A 6,466-nucleotide genomic window follows, 5' to 3' on the forward strand; every position below is an offset into this window, starting at 1 on the left:
TGTTCTGAAGACTCCCATTCATTTTGACTGCACGAGCGCGTCTTTTTCAGACAGACAGCGCAATTCATTTTAAAGCAATTTACAAAAGATTCACTAGTCTATTCCTAGAACAGGCAAGGGCTTTCTAGCCTCACGTCAGCAGCGCATCACCCCCTACATTAAAACAACCAGCGGATGGTGGGCGGGTGCCGTTTCGAAGATTGGTCAAAAAACTTTGGTGTTGATGGATGGCTGATGGATGATAAGTTTTGCTATGCAGTTATGGTTGAAATAATAGCCCATCAGCGCATCTCTAGTGTGTGTGCCTCTCTCTCGCTCAGAGGGGAGGGAGAGGCTGAGGGTCGATCCAGCATGGATTCTAAACTCTGTGGTGGATAGGATCTACAATTAGGTGTTAACAATACTACGCTAGGTCGAAGTACTCCCAAGTGCTATTGCGCCACACATTGTAGTTCTCCGGTTTATTCGCTTGGAAAATCGCCACTTTTCATGTTGCGTGGCCGTAGCATTTCTATCAACTACTCGTGCAACTGTATTTAAGTCGGTAAAACGTGGATGTTTTTGATTACTTCTACGCTTAGTTGCCGTCAAAGCCCGCTAGCATAGCAACATGCTAACACAGTCCAGCCGCGCACCAGAGCGTTTGAGTGCACGTACGGACACGGGAGAGGTATGACTCAACTCGTGAAAGTTAAGGTAAGAACATATATTACTACTGACATTGGGTGGCGTGTTCCTTTAAGAAATCACATTTATAGAAAACACAGAGAAGCTTTACAGCCAGCAAGTTCCAGTTCAGAAACAACAGCAAGGATTAAAGGTCTCCGTCATAGGACGGATTTCCGTCAATTTGATTTTAGAAATGTCATATTTGAGATCGATGCAGATCCGATGAGAAAAAAAATAGGAGGGGGGGGGGACTGTCACCTTTGCTTTTCCTTTTTTAAGGCAACTACAAATATTAGGTAAATGTTTAAAGACCTAATGTTCTTGAGAACTTTCTGTGTCTCAATCCGTGACCGCTCAAGAAGATACGTCCTATACGGCCTACGTCAGCCATGAGTTTCGCTTTGTATGTTGTAGCTACACACTTGTCTCGGGCGTTTGCTTAAAAAAAAGAACACGTATGGAGGACTATAACGGTCTAAAAGTTGGATTATAGTGACACAATCGAGATGAGGTTGGCCAATCCGTTTAACTTTTTTGGATATGATATTGTGAGCTCTAAACCGTAATATAAACCGTAGCCTATATGCAATTTATTATCCCGTCTGTTATGACATACAACAATGTTTTTCACAATTTGCGACGGAAGGTTTTGACTGAGCGTGTCGAGTAAGGGGGTCAGTCGTGTTTGTGACGCACAGACAGCCTTGTAGCCTATTTTGCTTAGGCCTCACTTTTAACGACAATAGGTTGTGAGTGTATGTTGACAAAAAATAACCATACAATTAAAATAGTCAACTTAAAACTTTGCTATAAAATATTATTAATTTATAGCACAAAACCATAACCAGTGGGCCTACCAGAACCTCGCATATTAGCGTCATGATTTGTGTGCGTCTATTTGGCAAGGCCACTAGCTGTCATGGATGCGTTGCTAAAGGAAGGCAGGTGTCAAAAGTTAAAAAATAAATGCAGATGGGCAGCTGTTGGAAACGGGGGAGAACTAACAAGCCATGGTGTAAAGAAATTAAAGTGCCAGGAGTTTGCTTTTGCACGGTTCGCTGCAAGAAAATTGTTTATGGATGCAATAGGAAAACGTTTTAGCACGCCACCAATCAGAAGACCGCCATAAGGTTAACGTTCGTGCACTTCAGGACATCTTCCCTACCTGGTGCAACTAGCCACCACGACAGAGGTAGGCTACGTTTATCTATGGCTGACCGTTTTTACGTTTAGAAAGTAGGCTACGCATGTTCTTTCATAGCGCAACACGACCTGTCCTTAACCATATCGCAACCTCTTGTCAACCTTATACAATCTGTTGCTGAAGACAAAAGCGCCGTCTCCAGATTGTCGTTACAAATGCGCAGACCTCCTGCATGAGCACACACAGTATTGCTGCTCATTGGAAAACTGAGTTGTCTGTAAAACTCAAAATTACCATGTTATCATTAAATGCGGATGAGGCAACAAATGGAAATATGAACAATATCTAGAATGTTCTGATTTGTTACTTTGATGAGGAAATGGGAAGTCTTGCAAACTTGATTTTATAGATTTTACTTGGTGTTGAATTGCATATTAACAAGAAAAAAATCTCCCCTTTAAACACTTTTGGCCTGAAGTAATTAAATAAGAGTGTGTTAAAGCCTTTCTACAATATTGCTGCAGTAGAAAAGAACAGCAATGGCTAATCAGCAATGGTCAGGGATGGTACTAAAATATATTTTTGTTCATCAGGAAAACTCAATCTCAATCAAGAACACTCAAAATTCGCCTTATTCACATGGCGGCCATTGGCGGCTAAAACGAGGCTACAGGGTACACAAACCATAGGATTGTTATGTTCTATGCATTCACCTGTAGGTGGCATTAATTATATAGTAAGTGTACCCTGTAGCCTCGTTTTGGTTTAAACAATGGCCGCTGTGTGAATAAGGCGAATACTCCCTTTACTTTGCTGTTTGCATCTTTTTGTACATTAAAAACCAATAGGTCGCGACTGCAAAAGGGGTGCTATCGCTATAGGTAGATATGAACAACGTATGACTTATTGCCTGAAAAAAGTTCAGTCAAATGATTTTTTTTCACTTTAATCCCTGCAACAGTGTTTGAGCAGGTACAAGAGGACGATGTTTTCGATGTAGATGATGAGGATTGTGATGAAGTAAATGGAAGATCTTTGCCAACAAATGATTTGGACACACTTTTGTCTGGACTGAAACAGCATGTGGCTCTTTTTATTTTAAATCTCCAGGAGAAGCATCTTTTACCAAAAGTGACGCAAGACACAATTGTCACAAATCTACAATTTGTTTTGAAGTTCTTTCACCAAAATTATGCTGAAATCATAAAATTCCATTTAGAAAATTCAGGCTTCAGATTAGAGGACCACAAAGACTTGGATGTTTTGCTGTCCAATGACAGAGTATTCGATTCTGTATTTGAGTATGTGCAATCAGAGTACAAACTTCTGCAGTATAGTAAACAGCATCTTCATCTGGTAGAGCCTGTGCAAAAGGTTCTAGGTAATAACAGCCAGGGTGGTGAAGATACCTTTCAGTATATACCAATAACTGATGTTCTAAAGACCCATTTGGAGAAACAGGATATTTTTGAGTCATTCCAAAGGACCTGTGAGAGAGCCCCAAATACTTTTCTTTTAAATGACTTCACTGATGGGGGAGAACATATAGATGAACTACTTTTAGTATTACAGTGTTTAAACAACATTAGTGCACAATGAAACTATATACACTTGAACTGAGTTGACATTTTTCTTTTTAAAGAACAGGAAATTGATGGGGAGACACTCCTGGGCCTGACTGAAAGGATGGTGGAGAAACTTTTCCCTTTAATGAAGTCACAGGTGATGTTTATGAAGGAGCTGAATAAATTAAGAAACTCCCAGAACTCCCAGTCGTTCCCAGAACAGTAAGTAAGATGTGTTAACCAGTCTGTAGACATGGTAGTACATGTAAGTAAGCAAGCATTTCATTTAAGCCTGGCATTGATCTTACTACTTATCCTCTCATCACCCAGATATGAAGCTGGATTGCTCCTGGAGGACCATACACCTCGCTCACAGTGAGTATAGCATGTCTACATTAACTCATGTTCATTAATGTAATGTGTATGTAGTTAAAGTGTATGATGTTCAGAGAATATTACCACAGGCAACAAACTGTCCTGTCTATCTAGACTGTCTTGGCCTGGTGTTCAGATGCCATCTCTTCTGGGGACACTGGGTTGTATATTAATATGTTAACTACACACATAAGATTGCTTTGAATAATAGCTTATCCACTCTCTTTTTAGACAAGAACCCCCTGCGTCTTATATGACCCAACCATGGCCAGCAGTATTTAGTCTGCCCACCTTCCCTCCTGAACTGCAAGCTGCTCTCCAGAGGAAAGATCCTGCCTTTAAAAAGGACAAATCACATATATGGGCATTATTGATTCAGGTGCTGTTTGATAATGTCACTAAACACACTTGGTAAGTTTAGTTCAAAATATAAAGCAGATTTAACTTTACTAAAAGTTATTTTCCATTTTCCACACTTCCAAGTTTTAGGGCCTGCTTACACAAAATAATTTTCACAGATTTCTCTTGGTCAGTGGTGTAATGGCGTTATTTTTCACAGTTTTCTCTTGGTCAGTGGCGTATTGCGTTTTAGGTAGTGTACGAACGCGCCAGACCACTCCTTAGGTTGTTAGTTACCACACCCCTTGGCGCATTATTTAAAAAAGAGAGGTGCAAAATACGAAAATAAACTTTGCGCTGGGAAAATAATGAGTTTTCCACCATGCGCCAGGGTGGAAAATAGGGAACGTAGTCTGAGACTAGTCTGTGATTATAGGATGAGATTAAAAAGTCCTAAAGTAGGCCCTTAGGATGCATTTCACTAACAAATAATTATCTGTTTTAGGTATCCCAGTCACAAAATGTATGGAGATCTCCTGGGGAGTTTGATTACAAAATTTCCATTCTTAAGAGATGGCAGTTCATCTGGACATGTACGTACAGTACTGCTACTTGGAAAGACTTTCTGTTTTGGTTATTTTTTTTATTTCTGTGTAAATAATGTCATTTTACTATTGCAATTTGCATTGTATCCTTGTATCCAGGAGACATTGTTAGAGTGCCTCCGTAACAAATTCAAAAAGGAAAGGATTCCACTTGTGCACAACTCCACAGTCCTCCAAATGAAAAAAAAGTATGGAACCAAAAAACGAATGGTGGAGCAAACATCCTATGTGGACACTACCATCGAACCTGAGGTACATTAGGCTATTTGTTTTTCTGATCTTTATTCTTTTAAAAGTGTCGGGTACCAAAAGTGGGTTAAGAATGTTATCTTTACTCATCCTATATGACATGAATTACTGTCCATTTCAGCTGGCAAAAAGGAGAGAAGAATTACTGGATTATTCAGCCTCACACAGTAACTCCAGTTCCACACGGTATTTTTTGCATTCCTTTTCATACTTCATTATTGTTGAGATACAAATAACAAGTGCCACACACATGCAAAAGAGTAACAATGAGTTTGTGGAGAATCAGCCACTCTACTGATTTGATTACACTTGTTTTATAAAATTGTGTTGTGTTTTCAGGTTTTAGAGCTGGAAGCAGTTGGAGAGGATGACACCAGTTATCAAGAGCACCTGAGTTTCATCTTAAGGGAGTTGGCCAAGAAGCAACCAAATTTGGCAGAAATTAAAATCAGGATGAGGAGGACGCTTTTTAAGCGCATTGAAGCAATGACTCTCCCAACAAAGAAAGTCATGGAGATTTTTCCATTTCTTGGCATCCCACAGCTAGTGAGTAAATTGTGCACAAGACAGTTAACACAATACCAACAGTGGGTATATTCTATTTATCATTCACTCTTAATTTGTTCTCCTTAAAGATGCATCATGAGATGCAAATGAAATTTGGGATAGACATGGACAGGAGCTTGCAAACTGCAATACACGAGTTGGCCCCAAGAATCATCAGGGTGGTAAAGGAGGGCAGCCAGAAAAGGTTTTCACCCTCCCTCCTTGAGCCAACAAATGAGAGATTAGAAGGTAGGTGTCTTCTGTGATCAAAAGTCTGAAAACATTCTTTTGGTTATGTAAACTAAAGCACATTGAATGACCTCTGTGTATGAAATGCGCTATATAAATAAAGTTGACTTGACCTGACTTGAGTTGACTCTCACACAAATTTAAGTTTGAAGAATCACTGAGAAAGAGAATCACAGAAGGAATGGAAAGATATTACTATGTATTATGTATTTTTCTTGCTGGAATGTTGAGGGATAATTGGTGTTTATGGTACATTTAGTTTTTGCGATGATGACCTCTGTGAATGATAATCTAAGCATGATGATTCATTTGGGTAAATGTCTCTTAACAGATGCTGCACTGCTGTTGCTGCCGGAACTCTTCAAGGAGAAAACAGAGTTTTTATACTGTGTTGAAGATGTGGTCTGTTCCTGTTCCACGATTTCAATTCATACCAAAGTTTAAAATGACCATGCCCTGATGTTTCCCCTACTTGTTTCCTCTACAGGAAGTCCACCCCTGCCCAACTGTCGTTTTCCATGGCTTCCTCAATGTGCTCAAGGCAGACACCATCAGCATCAGGCTCGATGGACTAACATTAACCACTGGGAAAATGACCATAGCCGAGGCACTCGAGTACCTCTTCAGCACTTATTTCCTGTTCAATGTATCATATCCCGCCCCTCTTGTAAATACTTTAACATTCATTCAGATATTTTTATTTCAACTCTGTCCTAACAAGAAAA

The 6,466-nt window shown here is 39.8% G+C and overlaps 1 long non-coding RNA gene across 1 annotated transcript; it reads left to right on the top strand.

Moving 5' to 3' along the window:
- Positions 1-5,683: 5,683 nt before the first annotated feature.
- On the top strand, positions 5,684-6,263 carry LOC143109865 (uncharacterized). The gene is made up of 3 exons (XR_012983991.1): positions 5,684-5,741; positions 6,073-6,140; positions 6,229-6,263. It is a non-coding gene; the product is annotated as an uncharacterized LOC143109865 (long non-coding RNA).
- Positions 6,264-6,466: the final 203 nt, after the last annotated feature.

Source organism: Alosa pseudoharengus, unplaced genomic scaffold (assembly GCF_046254945.1).
Source record: "Alosa pseudoharengus isolate Yale_2024_CS ecotype anadromous, Long Island Sound unplaced genomic scaffold, YU_APseudo_1.1 YU_APseudo_1.1_scf_7, whole genome shotgun sequence".
Classification (NCBI taxonomy): Eukaryota; Metazoa; Chordata; class Actinopteri; order Clupeiformes; family Clupeidae; genus Alosa; species Alosa pseudoharengus.